This window comes from Dermacentor andersoni, chromosome 11 (genome assembly GCF_023375885.2).
Source record: "Dermacentor andersoni chromosome 11, qqDerAnde1_hic_scaffold, whole genome shotgun sequence".
Lineage (NCBI taxonomy): Eukaryota > Metazoa > Arthropoda > Arachnida > Ixodida > Ixodidae > Dermacentor > Dermacentor andersoni.
In genome coordinates this window covers 64,503,932-64,527,054 of record NC_092824.1, presented here as the reverse complement: position 1 = coordinate 64,527,054, position 23,123 = coordinate 64,503,932, and the positions used below count along the sequence as shown (strand labels likewise).

The 23,123-nt window shown below is 45.0% G+C and overlaps 1 long non-coding RNA gene and 1 pseudogene across 1 annotated transcript in view; both read right to left on the bottom strand.

Annotated features, from left to right (window-relative positions):
• Positions 1 to 2,597: 2,597 nt before the first annotated feature.
• LOC126518222 (probable ATP-dependent RNA helicase DDX5 pseudogene) lies at positions 2,598 to 4,217 on the bottom strand (annotated as a pseudogene).
• Positions 4,218 to 9,538: 5,321 nt separating this feature from the next.
• LOC140214256 (uncharacterized) overlaps positions 9,539 to 23,123 on the bottom strand; it is a 100,859-nt gene continuing 87,274 nt past the window's right edge. The window contains exons 2-3 of the long non-coding RNA XR_011891224.1: positions 12,300 to 12,399; positions 9,539 to 9,751 (exon numbers count right to left, since the gene is read on the bottom strand). This is a non-coding gene — a long non-coding RNA (uncharacterized lncRNA). The remainder of the gene's footprint in view (positions 9,752 to 12,299; positions 12,400 to 23,123) is intronic.

Genomic DNA, 23,123 nt, shown 5'->3' with positions numbered 1-23,123 from the left:
TACTAACCTATATTCAAGAACATGGACTCCTGAGCTGTCCTTGCTTGTCCTTATAGCGCAGAAAAACTCGGCACACGTTGCGCTAGTTCAACGCAACTGAAGCTCCAGGCAGAGACTAAAGGTCATGCAAGAAAGTGCGGCTCTCTATGATACGGCCCCGATCGAGCGAACACACGAAAAAGCGTTCTCCGTGCGTTACCTGCGTCTAGACAACGCGCGTTTCGAAATAGAGGGACCGCACCGACCGCACCACGAAGCTTACACGTTGATCGACCGAGTTTCAGCTGGCTTCACCTTATCTCCGCCGGTATGACTGTCATCTTCCTGATGCGCTATGACGCAAGCACTGATACCCGCAGATCGCGCTTGCTCAGCCGTTCCGGTGGCCGAGTCGGTAACGTGCCCAGCACGCATGCGCAGTGAGGCCGTGTTGTAGTAAGCCCGTGCGAACGCAGGTTCTGCAGGCGCGCAGGGGACCAGCGTCTGCTCGTCACTATTCGTATGTCGTCGTGGCATAGCTGCAAGCCCGTTGCCATGGGTCGCTGTTACTTCTTTTAAGTAATTCTCGGACGCTATGTGTAGCTTCCGTGAAGTGTACGGGCATGCGAATTCAACCGTGCATGTTTCATCCGCTTCACGCACTTCGTGATAAATTTTCGAGACAATAATTCGTGCGTGTGACAAGCGCAACGACTTTCGCGCATCACTCGACATCTTGCCGCTGCGCAACTTTCGCTCGGTTTTTGGGTGACCCTTTCAAACAACGGGAGAGGTTACACACGGGTGAGAACAAGACAAGCTCTGAAACGTAGTAACTGTATTCGCGTAAAAAATAACAAGGAGACGCGTGCATAGAATCATACGATGGGCAAGGTGGAGGAAATAGAGAAGGCAGAGATGTTAACCAGGTTGAGGACCCCACTCTGGGAGACAGAAAAGAGATGGAGATAGAAGTAGGGCAGGGCGAGGAAAGCCGACGAACAAGAATTCAGAAGGCGTGAAGACATGAATTCGCTTGCTTTCCTGTTTACTTTGGCTGCCCCGTGGCTTCCACGCAGGCTCGGTACGAGCGCGAAAGAAAATGTGCCTGATATCGCCAATGGCCTGCACGACAAAACGAGTTTACGAATATGCGAGAAAATGTTTGATTAGTGCGACCGATTGCAAATGCATCTGGTGATTGGGAGAGGTTGCAAACGGGGCGCATTTGATTCAGTCGTTTCCCACAGCTGATTAAAAAAAAAGTCAAGTGCACTACGTGGACGAATGCGAAAGCATTGAGACCTCTTCCTGATGACTCGTTTTACGAAACGTAAAGGCATTGTTTTCACGTTTCATGCCTTGTATCATTTCTTGCAACACGTGCCTAGGCCTCGTTCGCGTACTTGCGTGACCGACCAAAGGAGCCCGGTGTCGCTACTGACGGAGAAGTCGAAGGTTCGACCGTCGGAGCGCACAACAGAACTCGGCCTGCTCACTTGTCTTCTATCTTGTACATAAGCACAGTGTCGCTTATATTTGGTCAAACGAGGTTCGCCAGGTGAGGGTACTTTGAGGCCACAGTACAAATCGCGTCAGTTTCTTATACGATGCATGACTTTAGTTTAACGGATCGTTTATTCCTTGGACCTCCTCGTTCTTTCCAGTATTGCTCCCAAATATCCACTGTTCATGTTCGTGAAGCATACGAGTAAAACGAGAACACGAGCAAAGCAGGAGCCAGCGTTTCGACAAGTGGATTTGTCTTTTCCAAGGCGACGTATGCTCGCCTCGGTACCGCATATATAGCTAAGTTTCTACACATATAGCATATGTAGCTAATACTATATATCGTAAATCCTGGACTTATACCTAAGCTGGCTGCGACATATGGTAATTTATCTGATAAGGCAGCATGGTCGCATTTTGTGACACGCAGTGGGTCGACTGATTTATTTCCGGACAGAAATTCATGCGCGGATACTGAAAACACTCGTCTACCATGCTTTCGCTGCCATGAATGTACGCTTTAAATGTAAAAGCATTCGCACATTATTGATAACGTTAGGCTCTAACTAAAATTGCATGAAAAATTTACCCATTGTTCACGTTCTTGAAGAATTGTAGGTTGCGGTATCAGGACAGTAAATTTTTTTTTTTACCACTTTACCGCACTACTTTCGCACTTCCACGAAACGTCTGGTCTGCCAATGATATACCAGACAAGTTATATAAGCTACAGCTAAACAAACCTTGGTGAGGTTCAATTGGCTATAACACTAAGTTTCAGTTATTCTGCAGTCTCAACGTGCATTTATCATCACGCCCTGGTCGCTACGTTCCAAAAGAGCACGAGGGATTCAGTACGAACTCGTAATGATGCTGTTAAAATTCAACACTGCAAAATATGGGCAAGAAACAGTTCCGAGATGCAAAATAAATTTTACTCGTACGGGCAACACACCGTGTTCACTCCTCGTGGGCTGAATTACACGTCATTGTTGCACACCGCGAGCACAGCGAGTTTTCGGGGATGTGTTAAGTGACGAACACCACAAGCAACAGCTGTGCGCCAATATATATATATGTATATATAGGTCTGGTCGAAACGTGCATCTTCACGATGCACATCGCTTGCCTCTGCGACCAGCTCCTAATCTGCGCTCACGCCCTGTTTCTTTGAGCATGTCTTTAAGCTCGACCGGTACCGGCTGCCTTGCATCGCGAAGAATGGACACGAGGTCGCTGGCATGCCGTTTGTCCTGGTACGTGAACAACGTGTACGCCACGGCAGCCCGTCCGGAATTCCAGGCAGCACGACGCAGGCGCATCATGTAAACGTCCGAACACCTCGGGTAGTCGTAGTTCACGACGAACCGTGCCCCGCCGGGAACGTCCAGTTTTCGCGAGAACAAGTCGGTGGACACCAGGACGGAAGTTCCGTTCTCTCGAAACGAGGAAAGCGCCCAGTCCAGCTCCTCGTCCGTCTTTTTCCCGTGGATGCCGATCGCGGGGTGTTCTCGGAGCGCCAACAAACCCACGATCTCGTCCACTGTTTGCTTGGTTTCGGCAAAAATGATGACTTTGTCGCGTGCCTCGTCGTCGATGTCCTGGAGAAGCTCGACGAGTCGCTCGCCTTTATCTGCCTCGTCACAGACGAATACGATCTGCTCGACAGAATCGTGCGGAAGTGTCGGCTTTACATCGATGCTGACCTGGACGTAGTCTTCAAGCAGGTCCTCGCACAGCGGACGCACGCTCTGGGTTCTTGAAGGAAGCCATACTTGCGTCTGGTGGTCAGGACGAATCCACTCCCTAATGGCCTGAATTTGAAACTCGATGCCCAGATCCATCATAAGATCGGCCCTGTCAAAAACCACGTACGTGCATCGTAAAAGGTGCAGCCTGCCTTCTTTCAGAAAGCTGAGGAGACGACCGGGAGTCGCGATGCAGATCTGCGGACGTTTCTCGAGGTCTTCGAGCTGCGGTTCTTTGGGTTCGCGACAGGAGAGGCATGCAGATCTAACCTTCGTGCACTCCTGGATGCTGCAGGCAACCTGGTAGACTTCCCGGGCCATCTCACGAGTCGCAACCACAACAAGTGCGATGGGTCCATCGCCGGATTGCAAGGGGCGCTGGCTCAAGACGTGTACCACGGCGGGTACGAGGTAGGCGACCGCCTTTACTTCCAAGGGGGCAGCTTGGACTACAGCCAGAAGGTCCCTGCCGCTCAGTGCTACAGGCCAACACTGAGCTTCTATGCTCGTAAGGGAGCCGTGATTCGTCGCATGCAACCATTCATATAAGCAACCTGGCAGGTTGGCCTCTTCAATGTTCAAGATGGGCTTGGGCACAGCTCGGCCACCAATTTCGATACCGTTATCAAGTCGATAGGCATTCACCTCTATCTCAGAGCGTTGCGCACTTGTAACATGTTCCCTGTAAATGTTCTTTTCGACCGTCTCTACCCGGACGTAGTCCCACCTAGGAGGAATTCGGCAGGCTTGGGTCTTGTTGACGCCTTCCGAGCGGATTCCTTTCTTGCGCATTTCCGTGGCCGATTGCTGGCTATCGCCGTGAGCCTGTTTGTACGGTGGCGCTATCTCGTTCCGCTGCCCGTTAGCATTAGCAGGTACAGCGACCACCGGCGGTTGCAACTGCAATGGTGGTCCTACGGGTCCTACGATGATTTCATCCAGAGCGGCGAACGCTTCGGCCACCATGTTTAGCACGTCCATCTCGGGCGAGTTGAACTTCTCGCGATAAATTTTCTTGACGGCGGCCACCGAGTTCCTGCACCTCCTGCTTGTTGTTGTTGTCGTCGTCGTTCTGGCCTCAACGGTCTCAAGTTGTTGTTGTTGTTGTTGATGATGATGATGATGATGGTGATGATGATGATGATGATGATGACGACGACGACGACGACGACGACGACGACGACATATTTAAGTCACTGGCACATACCCACTCAGGGGGATTGGCAGATTCGGCTGATATTATAGATGCGTTCATGCAACACATTTTTTTAAATCAACAATTTCGAATAATTTAAAGCAAGTATAATGCAAAACAATTCCGTAAGCAGTCACTATAATTTAAGGACATCTGCATACGGGCTAGATGGTGCCTTGCAGATCGACGGAAAATAAGTGCACTGGAATACACACACCCACGTGTGTGTCTTCCGGTGCGCTTACTTTCCGTCGGTCAGTATAATAAACAGGGAAAGAACAAAGAAAATATACATATGCGTCTACAAATGGGGCAGGCAATGAGGAAAGAATGAAAGTATTAATACGATTAACAATGAAATGAGTTATATTCAACAATGAATTTCTCTACGGTGATGTCTACATCCCTATGTGAGCGCCCAAGCACAGAAGCTCTGAAAGACAGCAGCATCGCAACTGTCAATGGCAGGCCAAGCTTGCTTGCTTGCTCCTCACTTGTGGCGCTTACCCACTACGGGGGATTGTCCAATAAAACGGCGGTTAAATGTTAAAAGGAAGGGGAGAGAGAAAAACTTAAACGGAAAAGTAAATCGGGGCGAAGTATAACGTTCATACTAACTAAGAAATAGATTTACGCGGCAGATACAAGAAAAGTGTTTGTAATTGCATATAAACACCAAATTTTGTGTTTCTTTTTAGGTGGTATTGGAATATTTTCGAACACGAACTGTGCTATTTATTGATCTATCCAATCATTCGTTTCGATAATTAAAACTGTGGCCTTCTTGTGTCACGAGTCGTAAAGCAGCGCTAAACAACAGGACAAGGATATGGATACAGAAAACAGCGCTGATTAACAATCAAGTGTCCGGATTCGTTCAGTCAGCATGTATATACTCCGCCGCTATCTCGAAGCACAGAATCAACAGAAATTCAGCATGCACAGGGGAGAAAAATGCAATTAATGCGATAGGAAGGCAATCTCCTCCGGAATGAGCGAAATAGAGGGAAGGCTTACACATGCTTCGCCGCTAACATGAATGTGGAAAGCTTCGGAAATAAGACGTGCGCGGTCATCGCGGTATTTTTGACAGATAGGTCACATCTTTAAAAGACGGCTTGCAGCCGCATTCATTGCAACGCAGTGACACCTGACTATCTCAAGCTCGTTTTTAAACTTTGTTTGAGTGTTCGCACATGTGGTCATTGATGCACCACCCCGTTTGACCAATATAAAAACGCTTGCATGAACGAGGATTCTTATAAACCACACAGTCACAACAGTCACCAGCAATCCTCTGTCTGTGCTGTTTTTTACAACTTTTTTGTTGGTCTCGGGTGACCGATCGACTTGATGGCACAGGCTACCTAACTTACTTCTGGCAGAGAACAGCAACCTAACGCCTGTCCTGCTGACAACCTTCTTGAGATTATGCGCAACCTGGTGCACACATGGGATAACCGCAACCATTTGCCGTGAGCGATTCTCAGATTTAGTAGCTGCCGATTGCTTTCTTTTAAGGCTTCTTGCGAGGCTTTCAGGGATACTGGTTAAAAGCGGTACCGGGAAACCTGCGAGTTTCAGCCTGGCTACTTGCATTTCGAAGCTTGCATCCACTTCGTGGTCACATGACCTAACGAGGTCCTCCTTCATGCAAGATCTTGCAATAGCGCGCTTGACTATCTTTGAGTGCGCGGAGGAAAAGGGAAGAAGGCTCTTATGAAACCGAGGAGCGTAACCCCAACATACATGATTGCTGGAGAACGATAGCTCCAAGTATAAGAAGCGCTGCTTGTTGTCTGACAGATGCTCCATGATCAATTCAAAGGAATCTAAAACTATGCGGAACAGGTCAAATAATATAGCAGCAGCAGGCTGCGCGTCAATAGTGTTAGTATTGTAAAAAATAAAAATGTCATCAACATATCGCATCACTTTTACAGTGCTCGTCTGGCTGAGCTTAGTTCCAAGATTGCGATCATAGCTGGCTAATAAAATGTCGCTATGAACAGGGGCTGTAGATGAACCGATGTACACACGTTTCTTCTGTACAAAAAGCTTATTCTCCAAGGAAACGAAAGTGGAAAGCATGTAAAAGCTTAAGAGCTCCAAAAACCTGTCGACATTGGTACCACATGCATTCTGAAACCTAAGAACACCGTATTTGTGAATGAAATGGCCGACTTCAATGCATACATCTTAAATCTTGAGGCAAAGAGTACTATAAGTCCTTGATATCCACAGAAAAATCTCGTACAGCCTTTGGACATACCTCACGGAGAAAGGTGGAGACGCTACCGCGCGTCTTTATGAGGAAGGGGTCATCGATGTCGAGGAGGCCCAAAAACCTTTGCAGGAACACTCCCACTTGTCGTTGTCAGGTTCCGCGCTAAGAAGCAATGGCCCGAAAAGGGCACTGTTCTCTGTGTGTTTTGACGCTGAAAAACACAGAAAGACTGGTTCCTTTGCAGGCCTTTGTGGAGGAGGCCAGCTTGAAGAGTCCGGCTTTTTCGCAAACCTGAACAGCCCTTCCTTTCACCTTCGCAGGGGAGTCAATCCATGCACTTCTTTCAAGTTGCCTAGAATGGCCGAATCTGCTTTGATCTTGTACAAGCCACCAGGCATCACGACAAATCCAGCTTCTTTGTCGGACAGGAGCAGCTTTTGCCCGGCATTCCGAAGAACGGTCACTGCTGTGTTGAGCGGAATTGTGTTGCCTTTTTTCTACCTGCTGGGGCAGGCAGTCAACACCTTCTCTGATACATCTCTCAGCTTCATCTGTTCTTGCTCTACCAGCAGGTGTCCTGACGAGGCTGAGCAGTTCCGTCTTGTCCAGAGCAGGATGCTCACAAAATTTAGGACCAAGCTTGTATAGATCAGCAACATTCTTCGGGATTGAGGCATCTCCGAATGTCGTTACCTCTTGGCCTTGCCCTGGATTCCTACGTCCTCTCCTAGGCAGTCGAACCACCAAGTTGCCCCACAGGAAGTAGGCTGTCTGAGACGCCGATCGCAAATCTTGAAGAAACTTCTTCTGAGCACTGTGGGAATGCAGCTCGTTCTCGTTCGCAACCTCCAAACAGTCGGTGTAGAAGCGTACTTGTCGAAATGCTTCCGAGCGCAAAATTCGGCGCGTTCTGTTTATGTGGCCCTCTGAAGGCACGAGCCCCCCGAACAACACGGCGACTTCCGGCGGTAGGTAAGAATGCTTGAGCGAGTAAGTGTAGAGGCGAGCTCTACAAGTCGCGGTGGCGAGCAAATTGATACAAGCGACTGAACAACGGAAACACGAGAAAGGCACACACGAAGGAAAAGAGCCCGATGTAGTAGAAATAAACTGCAGAAGAGTACGCATTTGGGCTGGTTGGTTCATGATTAAGAGCAATAAAACAGCGCTAAACAACAGGACAAGGAGAGGGACACAGACAACAGCGCTGACTAAAAACCAAGTGTCTTTATTCTTTCAGTCAGCATATATATACTCCGCCGCTATCTCAAAGCGCAGAATCAACAGAAATTCAGCATGCACAGGGGAGAAAAAATGCAGTTAATGCGATAGGAAGGCAATCTCCTTCGGAAGTAGCGAAATAGAGGGAAGGCTTACACATGCATTCATGTTAGCGTCGAAGCATGTGTAAGCCTTCCCTCTATTTCGACGGAGGGAAAAATTTACTTTCTGATCGGTTTAACTGAAAAGCAACCGAGAAATCAGGTAAGCATGACAAACTTCGGCCACTTCTGCCAAGAAGCAGCTACGGCTGTTTAGGGTTCCATCTTCGAAGGAGCGATTCGTCCTGTAGGCCGCCTGGAGCGGCACTGAGGTGCTTTGTCATCCCTCACCCCGCTTCACCAGCACGCTTCACGTTCTAGATGGGTGGATCGATGCGGCGAGGTCCTTTGAAGCGGGGGCGGGCTTGGTTAACCATGCCCGACCGAAAATAGGAATGAAGAAAGAAAAAAAAGAAAAAAGGGGGAAACAAAGTACTAACAGCAAACGAAGACATGGCTGAGCCTCAGTCACAAGAATCATATTCGGGACTATGGTCCGGGCGGCCCAGCACTGGTGGGATTACGTTTAGTAACTCTCTCTCTCTGATGGGTGTCCCGCCATCGAAGTGGGCGCGTCGTCGAAGAAGCTAGAGCCGAACGATTGGGGAAGCGTTACGCCCTTCGGTGTCACTGTTGGTCACTCTAGGTGATTATTATTATTGTTCTTATCAATATTATCAATAATATTATTATTATTTACTGGCATCTCCTTTGAACGCGCGCCCTCTTTGAGACATATGGTGAAACAGTGACGTACGTATTGTCTGAAAATGTGAAAACCACCGAACTTCTTCCATTTCTCTGCGCCTCACGCCCACGTCTTCTTTCTTTTCACCCTGTCCCCAACCTTGCCATTGAACACGCACCACCACCACCATCATCGACGTTCCCAACTGGCGCATCACTCGCACCCACCATCAGTAATCTGCGCGCACGTCACAGTCCCACACAAATCGACTGTATTATGCTTATGCCCACCATAAGAACTTGCGAACGTGCACCCTTAATTGGCTATTGTGCTGCGGTTAGGTGACCTAAAATATGTAATGCCTACTTTGTCTTACTGTAGCATGTGCGTTCATCACGATGAGCTCCTGATTTATCCGAGCAGCTTCTACTGGTAGAAATTAGGATTTCATATGCGTCTAGGCCCATCACAGCTTAATGCCATGCGCCTTCGTGAAACAAAGCTCGCGGCGCCATGACAGAACAGCTCCTGCGCCCGGATTAGTCTGTTTAGTTGTGATTATTAGTGAAGATGTCTTTGCTTCCTCAAACTCATCTATTGCGCAAGGCGCAATAAAATCAGTGAGTTGCAAGTTCACCGCTTCTCGCATGTCCTCATTTTATAAGATTTTCCTTTATTTATTCCTGTTCCTTCTTTTTGTTCTCCCGCCCCTTCCACCGAGGTCATTAAGCAGTTCAACGTCGCACCCCTTTGCATTTTGTTTGATGCACCTCATGGAGACTATCGCATGTAAACAACAGTACTCGTTTGCGTTGTTCCGAAAAAAAAAGGGGAGACAACACTGATGAACGTAATAGCTTTATTGCAGAGTTCAGCAGCCTGTATTTAAGCCACATATATGTTGCCCCACTTGATTCGACAACGAACTAAATCCATCACTATTTCCATTCCTGCAAACCTATGAGGTTTTCGTCGGTAATACAATAACCATCATGCTGTTTCTCTTAGTTGTAGCATTTTTAATACACCTTGAAGCGACACTGGAAGCCATCACTTTGTGCGACACGGTGTGCAAGAAATCGTCTGAAAAAGACATCGTAAGGCGCACGTGAATTTTGGAAACTTCCGACCGCTATTTTTTTTTAACACACAATAGCACGCCTACTTCCTGAAATATTATAGGGCGTTGCTCAATATGGAATTTAATACATCATGAGAGAACAGTACACACTGTAATATCAGTATTACAGCTTATGTATGTATCCACACCGTGCATGCTTTTTCGTGGAATTATTATTGTATGATGCTGATAATTATAGAGCAGGGAAACAACCATCGGCGTCAGTTATACAAGCTAAAGTTATACAAGCTATATAAAGCTAAAGCTAAAGTGCGTAAAGTTAGTACATCTTCGCGTGGTCAAGAGAAAGACATAACGAAGCTGCGACACCAGTACTGCGATGGTCTTTACGTATTGGCTTTACTCCGCGCAGAAAATGATAGCTGTGGGTTATAAACTAGTCCGAACGTATATCTTAATGCGTACGGTAGGCGACTTTGCACTCTGCAGTTCTTTAGAAATGGTGGCCTGTTCGCAGCTGTGTTACGGGACGGTATGCATACGTTGGCCAATTTAAACTTTCCTGCCAACGACTTTTGATAGCCTGCATGTTTCTTGTCCATGTGGTGTCACTTCAGTGGCTGTTCGCTATTTTGTAGAGCTGCTTTGTTCGCGTGGGTGTTCTTTCTTCACCTTCGTTGTTTTTCAAGGAAGGTGTTTATAATCACTGTTGTTGCCATTGAAGAAGGTGCTAGACGAGTTCAATGCAGCTCTCCTACCCCATCACTCTTTGTAAGTAGACATAAAAGCTATAATTAAACGTACTATTCCTTATTAAGCCGTCCTGTGTCACACCGATTGTCCATCATCACAGACATGTACTTTTATTATGTTCACAACTAGGCCTCAATGAAGAAGACAAATATTATGCGCTACCTCGAAGTCGAACCTATGCGGTACCATGTGTCGACTTTCTCAAAACACTGCAGTAGTGAGAGGATGACGCTATTGATAGAACATGCCGGATTGTATCGTCGCCGACGTTCAAAAACGCCTGTGAGGAATATTTCAAAAGGCCACGAGACTGCTCTGCGAAACAGTATAAAAATACAAATGAACGAACAGTCAAACAATGTTGTACATTTTCCTATGTTTTTTAAGCAAACGAACAAGCTTTTTACTTAAGCTTTCTAGATAGTCACTTTTGTGTACGAATATATGGATGCTCGCGCGTGTACACGTGTCATTTGATCAAACGATAAGGTTTTGTGGTTGATAAGAGACTGCTCCTCAATGATAACGTGACATCGAAAGTAATTTATATGCGTAGGTGGGCTTTAGATCCGAGGAACTTCATTTTAACGCAAGGCCAAGCAGGTACCATGCAAGAACTTCTTAATAATCCGTGCACAATACATTTAGTGATGCTTAACAAATGGACATCATTGGCGTGATGATGCCGTGATGGCGTGATGCTTCACGTGACGGGCCTGATGGCCCATCATCTGTAGCGTTCAAGATGCTCACTTCGTGCTTGCTTCCGCTTTTCTACAGCACAGCTTTTCGGCCATCTGCTAAGGGCTAAGTAATCCTGTTCTTCTCTGTGAGTGACTTTCACACGGAGATGAATAAAGGAAAAACAGCAGTTCAGAAGCACGAGCAGTCCTCAGCAGATACCGACAGGGACATGACGTAACGTGTATTTCATGTAAGCCGGTTCCCCTATAGGCAGGAAGCTATTTTCGCTGTCACTCGGACAGCGAAACATAACAATGTTGACCTTCTTTTGCCGCAATCTCTCGTTCGGACTAGCAGAGATTACGTGTTCCAATCACTTACAAGAGTTCAATTCCCAAGAACCTACAGCGAATATGGCGTCATTGCCTGGGACCCTTTTGGTTGTTCGTGGCCCGGAACCATTCTTCTTCGGCCGTTCTTCATATGCGTGAGCTACATTTTCTTGCATTTTCTAAATTCGCTACGCCACGAAATCTTCAATAATATTCATTCCTCCTTGAAGTGCAAGGCAGGCAATTAGGGAACAATTTAATTATTGATCGCACTCTCTACTCCTTATCTTAGTAGGTTATTACACATTTTTGAAGCTTCCGACCACTGTGGCTTAGCTGGCCCTCTGTTGAAACGTGACTCATATGTTTCTCAAGTGCTCACAATGAAGGAGGCAATATTCGGCCGCTCGCACGTAAGCGTAAGCTTGACACATACAATTAGGAATCATGCAGAGAACTTATTCGCCTGATTTACAGTGGTCCCACAAACTGCAAGACAATGGTCTTGCGGTCAAGTTTCATGCTATATGAACTTGATTAGCATTTATTTAACGTGCGCATAAGGAGTGCCTTACAGTCTTTCTAGGTGGCTGTGCATTCTGTGCATTCTGTGTTAGGCAGCCTCAGTATATCAACCTTACAACACGTTACTGAATCATAGAAGTGATATATGTCTCATCTACAAGAGGACCATGATGTCCACATCAAATATACCTTGCCTTTTCCCATTTTGAATTTAGGGGGAAAGGCATAGGAAGCGAATAATACGTGATAAACTCACAGTGCGCTATGGGGTTAATTATTGGGGGTTCCTTCCACAACAGAAAGGCCATGCTCCTGGGTAGGTGAGAAAATGCTTGAAGTAGTCAGGAGGTGGACACCTGTAATCGTGAAAGAGAGTGTGTTTCTTGTTAACTGATGTGTCGTCGATCAAGGTTTGTGGCAGTTACGCAGCTCAACCAATATTTGTGCAAGCTACACAACAGTTAAAAATAATGTACATCGCGAAGGACAAGGACTGCAATAGACAACATACACATTTTTGATCATGAATTACCAACTAGCTCAAGCAACCACCATAGTAAACAATAGTGTGTTAAATTATGCCATAATACGAAAAATTTACCAACACTGAAATCAGGATCGTATGCATGTTTACTTTAGAAGAATCAACGTGCGACCCTGTCACTATATTGCTGCGCAAAATATATGTCAGCGTGAGTATGCGTGGCGACATTTAGCACTCTCGAGAAAAGCAACCGTGGGCATAGGTGCCTGAGGTGAAAGCATGGCTTGATGCTCATGTGCAGAGTTTTCTTTCTTTAATGAATAGTTTCACCCCTTACAATCTTTGCTCTAGCTGAAAAGAAAAAGAGCGTCGCTGGTAACAAGGCAACCCTAATTTTGAGAGTGTACGTACACTCGTGCCGTTGTTCATCGTACCGATTAACCATGGTACTTTGTTCGCTTAATTTTTACAATATCCGTTTCCAGCTTATACGGGAGCTCTTGCTTATGGGTGCGCAGCGCATACGCAGAGTGTTCCCATGTTGTATACATACTCCCCCCGTCGCCGACAACCCTGCCACCGGGAGAACACCTAATCTATGCGGCGAAGCGGTAAGCATATGTGTTAAATGCGCCCGCGTGACTGAGACCGACTCCCCTCCCCCCCCCCCCCCCTCCCAACCCGACGACAAAAAAACTAACTCTTTGCCGTTACGGACTTTGCATCGTGATCACGTTTGTCTCGGCACCCTGTACACGGCCCAGTCGCTTCCACGGAGGACACACCGGTCGGCATTTTCTCGCTCTCCGCTTTCAGCCGCGCTGGTGACGAGCAACGGCGGGACATGTCTCTAAATGAATCTCATCTACTGCCTGCATTCTGAGTCGTCGGACCGGTCGCTTCGCCTGATCGTCCTTGTAAATGGCACGTTATATCGCCGGAACATGCACTCCGAGTGGCAATTTCTACTGCTCGTCGTTCCCTCTAATCTCCGGGCAACCGCACTCGACCAATTGCACGATGTCCCTACAGCCGGCCCACCTTGGTGTTTCCAGGACGTACGACCATGCACGGCGGCGCCAGAGTGAGGGAGTGCGGCAGCAGCAGCGAGCGAACTGACCTTTGTGCTGCGTATCGCTTCAACGCGAACTAAGGGGCGAGAACACAGCGCACACGAAGCCATCAGCCCTCCGCACTCGTAAACTCTGCACCCATCGCATGTCGTTTTCAAGACAGGGCCCGCGCGGCCAGGCACAGCCGGAGCAGGTTTGGTTTTTTATTTACGCACTATTTCTGCGAAATCCGTTTGAAATATGCAGCTCTGTCATAAACATTTTATTGTGTTTACTTACCCTTGCATTACAACTCTAGATTTATTAGCGTAGCACCGCCACCTTTCACATGGCTTCTCGCTCGTATGAGAATTACCGTCAGAAATATTTGCATTCCGGAAATAGCACGTGCCTGTGTGAAAATCGAGAAGGAAGTATACCAAAAGCCTGTTGTACGGTGTAAAGTAAATCTTTCTCGAAAACGCATTGCTTCTATAGAGGCAGTGCAAGTTACGTACATAAGATTTCAGACAAAAAAATGGCTAGTGGAGGAAATGAAATATATTAAACTGCAAAAATTCTAGCGGCGTATATGGGAGGGCAAGTACAACAGATCAAGTACAAGATAAAAAAAAAATAAACGAACGGAACGTACATGACAGTGAGACCAGGCGCACACAGCTTCATTGAGGAATACATTCATTGTGAAAGCTAACGGGCGCCAAAATAATTGTTTTCGACTTTCAACAGGTACTGTTGAAATTATACGCGAGGGTAGCACCCGTGCAGTCGCGAGAGATGGAGAAAGGATGTAAATAAAGGCATAGTAAAAAAATCACAATGTTATCGTAGTTGTCCTAGATGACCAACTGTTTATTTTGCGCATCACATTTCGCATAACATAAGAAAATAAATCAGGCAGACCCAACAATACCTTGCAATCTATGTTAGCCGAAGCTTTTCGTGAAGCTGGTGATCAAATGCTATAAATGTGCCGATTTCCTATTTTTTATTGCGATAGCAATTATACGGCCCTCCAGGCGCATTTCTGCCGTCGGCGTCGCCGTGACGGTCCGTATAAAGTCCATGGGCGACAACATCATCGTCGCGCGCCGCATGCTACATGTGCGAGTGAAAGCGTGAAAGCAAATGCGAGTGAAATCAAATGAGAGAAGTGCGAGTAAAAACGAATGAAAAATTCGCATTTTTTTTTTAATGGACCCGCCACTAGCCGCGATGGCCCTAGCGTACTACATTATTTTGTGTAAGTGCAGTGAATTTCTCGGAGCAAAAAAATGACAATGAAAAATACGATCGATTGTGGTCTAATAATTGGAGCACCCGGATGTTGCGCTGGGGGACCGAGGTTCGATCCCACGATTGGAGACGTAATCCTATTTTTGTTTTTACACTGAAATTTATGTTTGCGTGACAACACTTACCATTTATTACTTTAAGGGATCCGTCTTTATCTAATTTTATTCCACAAATTATAATATATGTAGCAACTGCCGAAACCAATATGAACAATTCCTTCATTCCGTCTGTTTTCCTTTTATCGACTTTACGAAGTGCTGAGAATTTAGTATTCTCTTAGGCCGCTGAGCTTTTAGCCGTCTCAAAGTGACTGAAAAGTAGAGGTTGATTGAAATAAGAATCTTAGTTATATGTAAAACATCTGCTCTTTACACTTTAAATGTTGAGCTTGCTCATTACTTCCAAGTGAGTAGCGTAAATGCAGGCTTGCACTTTCTTTTCCGAGGTTTGGAATTCTGGTCTAAAATTGTAGCCACGGGAAAGGAAGCGCAGTTAAGATAGTGTGAGGGGCAGGAATATTATTGAGAATAATGCGGATTCATCTGGCCCACAAGAGATACAATAAACGCTATCTGGGTTATATTTTTGTTCTCCAGTCACTCATATAGTTTGATCATTTGATGGTTATATTATTCCATAAGCTTATACAGTAAGCAAAGTAAGCAAACTACCGAAGCTGGTCAGATCATTCGGACGCATTTCTTCTGCTACCAACCAGCTCGCACAAATTTTATTAATAGATTTTTTTCAGGCAGAAATAAACTACTGCATAGTAGTTTATTTCTGCCTGAAGGAATTTATCAATAAAATTTGTGCGAGCTGGTAACAGAACAAATACGTCCGAATGATCTGACCAGTCTCGGTCGCAACGGAACCATATGGTCATGTTGCGACGCGTGCACTTATGAAAAGGAACATAGGGTAACTACTGCATTTTGGGCAGAAGTATTGCTGTTAACAAAAGAAACAAAACAAAAACTCACCAACTTTACCTTTGAAGAAAATTTTGGGTCGGTGCTCTTCACATGCGATTCTGTGGTACTTTCAGTTGTAAAGAACAGCTTATTCGTGACTCTACCAATGGCGATATCGTTTTGCTGCAGACAATTCTCCCGGAGTGTTCAACTGTCTTTCGAAATACCACATTACCGCTCATCGGTTTCTCGAAACAGCACTATATGCCACTTCCGGTCTTTACTCCTCTCACGCATTTTTGAACTGCGGCCTTTCGAGAAACGGTGCGTCATAAGGCTAGTAATGCAAATCAGCGCGGTATAATCTCTCTGGTATGTAGAACGGTCCCTAAGCATATTTCACTTTTAAAGTTCAGTCGAATTTCTGAAATGGTCAACACGTCAATCGTAAAGAAGCAATGAAATGCGCTAAGGTCAATGCCGGCTAATCGTCGAAAATTCTAACTGACGTCTGTACAACAAAGATCAGACACTACATGCGCGCATGTTAGAAGGTTAGAAGGTGCGCTGATATTTTATTCAATGCCAACGACCATTTGGGCCAGCGTTTGCTGCTTCTTGTACTTGAAGTTCTGGGCCTGCAGTCTTCCACACGGGAAAGCAAAAGCACCTCCCATGTTTGTGGTAAAGTAAAAGTTGAAGAAACGTTCAAGCTTTTCGTGGCACCACCGTGAGCTCATTCCACGTATCGTGAGAAATACTGAAAAGGTAAAGGTATGTCGCCTGGCAAGTGTGTTTTGCCTAACATGCGCAGTTATCTTGCTGTTGATGATGTTGGTTGGGATACATTCTCCTACATTTTCTAGCACTTTATTGGACACATATTTGAAGTGACTAATGATTTCACGGCGTTGATTACCGCTTGTTCTAAATAACCATTTCAACGTCTCCTTCGTGCTTATCCTTTGAAGAAATCGAGCATCCACGCATTAAGTGTCCCTTATATTGAAATATTGAGAAGAATGCGTCTGAATCAAGAGTTGGCCGGGTAAGGAAAATACTACATTTTTTTTTTTAGTAGCAGTCTCAACTTGTGGACCAGAGCACCATCTTTTTGCGCATGAAGTGCATGTAATTTGACATTGGTTGCCGAATCAAAGTTTCAACATTCCTCTGGGCGTTCCACCATGGTCTTACAGCCTTTCATTTCGAATCTTCAACCACGTACTACAATAATTCCTCTGCAACTTTAGGAAAAGGCCTGCGTTCTGGGTTGCTAATACCTGTGCATTTGAGCTTCCGAGTGTCATGCATAATGTTTGGGGGCTTGGACCGTAGCCGTAAGAACTACGATGCCTGAGCCAAAAAACATGGCGAGCTACAGTGTAACATGGCGAGCTACAGAGGTCAAGGTGGCAAGGTCTAGCTCTGAAGCAGCAGCCGCTTTGGTAGGGTGTAATACACAGCTTCCTAAATTACCTGTCAAGTGCAAAAATGGTATTGGAAGAACTTGATTTCTAGTGTTACACGCGATGATACAAAGGCTGCATTTGTATATTTTTTTATAGAAACCCTTCAATGCAAAAGGTGCTGGTGGCGTCAGTGCAATATTTACCAACACAAGGAGAGTCTCACCAACTAAAACTAAAAGAGGGGAAATAAATATATAAAAATATTGACCATGAAGAGGCTTTTAACTGTATAAGGAAAATGAAGTAAAAGCCTTTTTTACTACTAAAACTTACAAAGATGGCACTGTGTTTGCTCTATAACATTCAGACGATGATACGTGGCAGAAGTTTGTCGCCTGTTTACTTATAGGACAACATTAATATTCTTTAATTACCTAATGCTAATTTTCCTTGAGGAAAGCTCCAAGGAAGCGCGAAATTCTATAGATGTTCAATTACGCTAGCACCTAATAGCCTTCTCCACAGACACGAAATACATAAATTATTGTTTACTTAATGACTTTTTCTTGAGAGGTCTTCGAAGTACCTGGTGTTCCATTTAGTACAAGAGCATATACTCCCGATCAATGTTTTTTTTTAGAACTGCTGACATTTTTCAAAAAGTGAATCTTACAACAGCAAGGATTGTGCATCTCGGATCATGCCCAAATTCCCTATGTTCTTAATAATTCGTTTTCTGATAAGTTAGAGCCCTGCCTGAGCACACCCAAAGAAAAATGATATTCAAAATTTGAAGCATGTGTATCAGTGTTTTTATTACTAATGCTTTCTTTAAATATTGTAGCTGACTGATCCCGACACAATTAATGTGACCTTCTATGATACTCAGAATGATCCAATGACTTATTTATATTCAGAACTTGAAAAAAGGAGAATAGCATATATGTGCTTATGCAACTCACTGTTCAACTAAACCCAGCATTTAGTGGACACAAATTGTCAGTTTGCCGGCGAAATGCCTTCGCTAGGCTAGCTACTAGTCTCAGACAGGCACAGCACTAAGCGGATGCGTCAACTCTAAGAGGCGCCTAGACAAGGAAGGGAAAGGTCGTTCTTGTTCCTTACATCCGTCGTCTTTCCTACGACCAAAAAAAAATAGAAGAGCGCGCTGATGTCAGTGTCCTCTTTTCTGATTCCAACAAGATAAGTAGACACTGCAAGAAGAAACTCGAAAGAATCTCAACCAGTACAATGAAAAGAAGCATATCAGCTTGTTTTCTAGGTGCACTGCATGATCTTCAACAGCATTCCATTAATTTTCAGCAAACGCTACATAGGCCAAACAGGCTGATGATTAAGTGATAGACAACGTGAGCATATGGCAAGGTGCAAAAAAAAGGACAAGATGGATTGCTATCCCTTCGCTGTTGAAAATGCCACTGCCCTCGCCGTTTGGAAGCCACAGCTACCGCAGGCTGGAATGGAAGTCAGATTGCTCCTTTGATCATAGAAACCGAGAAGATAGCTGGTATTGGCGATGTGTATGTCATAACATCTTCAGATTGCCGTTTTTGAGCACTACCACACTACAACAAAAATATATGTTCACTACGTTTAGGTGTGCACTACCAAAATGTCAGTCTTGTTCAGATGGTCGAAAAGGGGCACTCCAGCTGCATTCAAATGGTTCTTTCCGAAATCCCGATTTTCAGATCAGAGTGCCCAAAAAGGAGCTCCTAGTATTGTCATAGGAGCAGTCAACAAATCCGTTCGCTTTCCAGCAACCTGACCCCGCCATTTTCCACCATTGCGCTGACGAAGGGGGACTGACAGAGAGTAATTGTGGAGAGCAAGAAGTGGCATTTTCTGCAGCCTTTTAGGGAGCACGTCTCGTAGCCTGATTTGCGGAGCGCATTCACAAAACATAGGTTTGCGATTGCTCGCTTCACCAACTTTGAATGTGACGAGGCATGCGGAAGCAGCATCTTTGTTTCTCTAGGGTGATATTCCCAACAGCAGCTGGGAATATCACTCTAGGGAAACAAAGACACCCCCACAAAACATGCCCCCACCGGATGCCTGGGAGTCTTTCGAGACAAAAAGAGCGGTTACTGGAAGCAGGCTACCCTATCCATGTACTTTTATCAGTGGCGGAAAATGCACTGAAAGGACTAGCGGAAGTAAGCGCGAACGCAGCGATGAAAGGAGAAAGAGGGTGGTTGTACCGCACATGCATGGGGTATGACATGGTTTAAGGAAGGTGACCCGAAAAGTGGAAGTGGACGTCGTATATTCAGCTCCACAAAAGCTATCAACCATATTGACACGTGTACTTATCTTTATCGGGCGACCACGTTTCGCCGCTTAACAACTGTAATCGCACAGCGACGGACGCGCCTGCATGTATCCGACGTTTCTGGAAAGTTATCGATGATCCTACCCGGCTGTCTGTTGTCGCCGAACCTTATGTTATCTGATTTCATCGCCTGGCGCGAATGGCGTAGAACATTGTGGAATACGCGCGGGTCCCAGCGATTAGTCTGGAACATTCGACGACTGCTGTATAAAAGCCGACGCGCTTGACCCGCTGGGCAGGTTTTCGACGATCGCCGAGCGTGTTCGCCGCTATCGTTGTGCTATAAGTGTAGCCTGTTTTGTGGGCACAGGTTCGCCCAATAAAAGTTAGTTTTGTCGTTCACAGTACTGCTGCTGTGTTATTCAACGTCACGACCACGTGACAATATGTAAGGCCATCGATCCGTTGAGAAAGACGTGCCGAGGCTGCGCGAAGAACCATCGGCCGCCGTTTGTGCACTGCGCGCAAGTTGTCGTACATCGGCGTCCCTTTCTCGTGCGACAAAGTGCACACCTCGTTCACTTTGTTCCCATTTCCACCTTGTTGCTTCAACTTTAACCTTACACCTCAAATTAAAGAAGCTACTCCCGTTTCAAGAGGCAGCAATATTATTTGACTTAATATTAATTACTCATCCTAGAAATTATCACATTTTACGTACCTTCAAGACGTTAGCGACCGTAAATTTTAACACCACGTTCTGTTAAGTCTTTACAGCAAAACCTTCGCGCCATCCTTGCTTACGCTAACTAGTACGATTGAATTAATGATCCCTGCAGTCACAATTTCTCCTGATGGAATTTCATCATTGACAAAAAAAAAAACATGATACTTCGCCAACTACAGGGTTTAGATTAAATTAATCTCAAGCTGTTAAAGAATACCAGATTTACCATTGCCGTTTATTTGAATCTTTTGTTTTCACAGTCACTATCTGCAAGACATGTACCAAACAACTATGAAGTGTGGAAGGTCCTTCCTGTGGTCAAATTCGGGTGACAAAAATTTGCCACCTAAACTACTGACTCGCATCATTAACAAGTTTCCCGCGAAAAATTACGGATCATGCTATCTACTTGCAGATCGTTGGATTTCTTCGGTTCAAATCATTTTTTTCATCTTTCTCAGCGCGGCTTCTGTAAAAAGATTATCGTGTGAGACACAACTAGCCATATTTCTTCATGACTTGCATAACACTCTCGACATAAAAATCTCAACCTACAGACTGGCGCTATTTTCCATGATTATGCTAAAGCGTTTGACAAAGTACCCCACCAGCGACAAATGCTAAAGCTAACACACTTAACGTTAGACCCAAATGTATTTGCCTGGATTAAGGAATTGTTGACAAATTGCTCTCAATCAATAGTTCTTTTAGCCGTTCTTCCTGCCTTCTCCCTGTAACATTCGCGGTCCTCCAATTACGTTCGGTTTGCGGCGCATTCTTTTTTTATATATTAACGACTTGCATTTACAGTTGTCTTGCCAAATCCATGTGTTCACAGACAATTGCGTAATTTACTGTACAGTCACCCACACACACACACACACACACACACACACACACACACACACACACACACACACACACACACACACATACATACATACATACATACATACATACATACATACATACATACATACATACATACATACATACATACATACGTGTCACACTGGCTGATGACCTGACACGGAACGCGCATGCTGGTAACCTTGTTTCGACGGCAAACCGCTTACTGCGTTTCCTGACGCGTCACCTTCGTCATGCTCCTAAACACGTCCATTTTTTTTTTTTTGCCTACAGAACAGTCATTCGACCTAAATTAGGGCATGACTCAGCCATACGGAACCCGCTCAACACGTGATGAAGCAATCAACCTTGAAGTGCGCAAAATCGTGTCAAGCGTTTCATTCATATCTCATATTCATTCGGTGCTAGTATATCTGCTCTAAACACGAAATTGGGCTTACAACCATTTCATTTCCATCGCCGAATAACCACACCGTCTCTTTTTCACAAGTTTCTTTTTATTACTATTCCTAACTTAGAACGCTACTTACATTATGCCACCCACACACATCTCTCCGGCACGGTCACCCACGCTCGCCAACTTTTCCACATCTATTTTTCCTCTGCTGCCGAAATTTTAGACGACCTCCTTCACGATACTTTCATCACTTGTCCGTTACCGTTTAGTGAAAATACGTGTCAACATCTTTCGAACTGACACCACGTGGCAGTAAGTTTCCTTTGTTCTCATGCTTCTACTCGTTATGTAACACGCCCTTGTGGGGTCCTTAAGGAAATTAAAATAAAATGAAACGAAATGAGAAATGAATACGCCAACATCAGAGTCATAATAGGGCTACCAAGTACTCATTATTTCCGCTCTACATTTGCAAATGTAACATGTCACCTGTCGATGCTGTAAACGCGGTCTCTGTCGGTGCATTTGTTAAAAGCACTCATAATGTGAATGCTGTGAATATTCCGAATGTACCAAAAATCTTAGTTTGATATTTGGCTACGTACTGTAGGAGTTCTAAACCAATTATATGTGAACCAGTCCTTACAGCAAATTGAGTCTTTGTCTCCGTATCTGCTTATTAGTGTTGCAATATGTTCCTTGTTCTGAGGCGATTTGTTTATGTTTATTTCCGCTCTCTGATTCGCGTGTTTCTCTGAACTCATCTTTAAGTGGTCTCCCTTCCAACGCTGTAGAATTTAAAAAAATGAGAATAAGAATACAGGTTATTAGCCTATCCCACATAGCACATTGCTCTAGGTAAATCGAATTACTTTATGGTGCATATTTCGTATTACGAGTTGTAGCTTGCGAGTAGGCAAGGCATATCAACTTTGAACAAATTCTGAGGAATTCTGAGGCCCTGCCGGCCACTAAACCAAGAGTGGGTGGGTAGGGGTTCCTCAGGACACAATGAAGTTATTTCCTCCTCCTCTGAGGATGGCGCCGATTTCAACACATGCGCCTTCAAGTTTACAGTAAAAATGCACTGTTGTTTCACTAACTCTAAGAAAGTACTGTTTTATGCACTCGGCCACAAACGTAACTGCATTTATTTATTTATTTATTTATTTATTTATTTATTTATTTATTTATTTATTTATTTATTTGTAAGATACCTTGCAAGGCCCCTACATGAGCATTGAGTAAGGCGCGCATAGAATCAAGTAAGTACACACAATCTAGTAACAATATGAAAAAAACACACCAGCCAAGTGAACCGCCTAAAAGTTAAAGAAACTTATTAGCTACATACAGCTGTATATGAGTACAATAAGAAGGAACTATATAAGTTTGTAACAAACGTATTACAGTGCGAGAAAAAGGTAGCAAGAATAACACAGAACAGTGAGTGTGATATTAATGGTTAACAAGGGTTAAGCGAGTTGAGTGAGTGCCTGAATTTTTCATGGTCAGTTCCCGCAAGTATGTTGTCTAGGAGGCTGTTCCAGGGCCGAATGGCACGTGGAATTGCAGACGAGTTAAATGCTTCTGTTCTACCATAGATGCGCG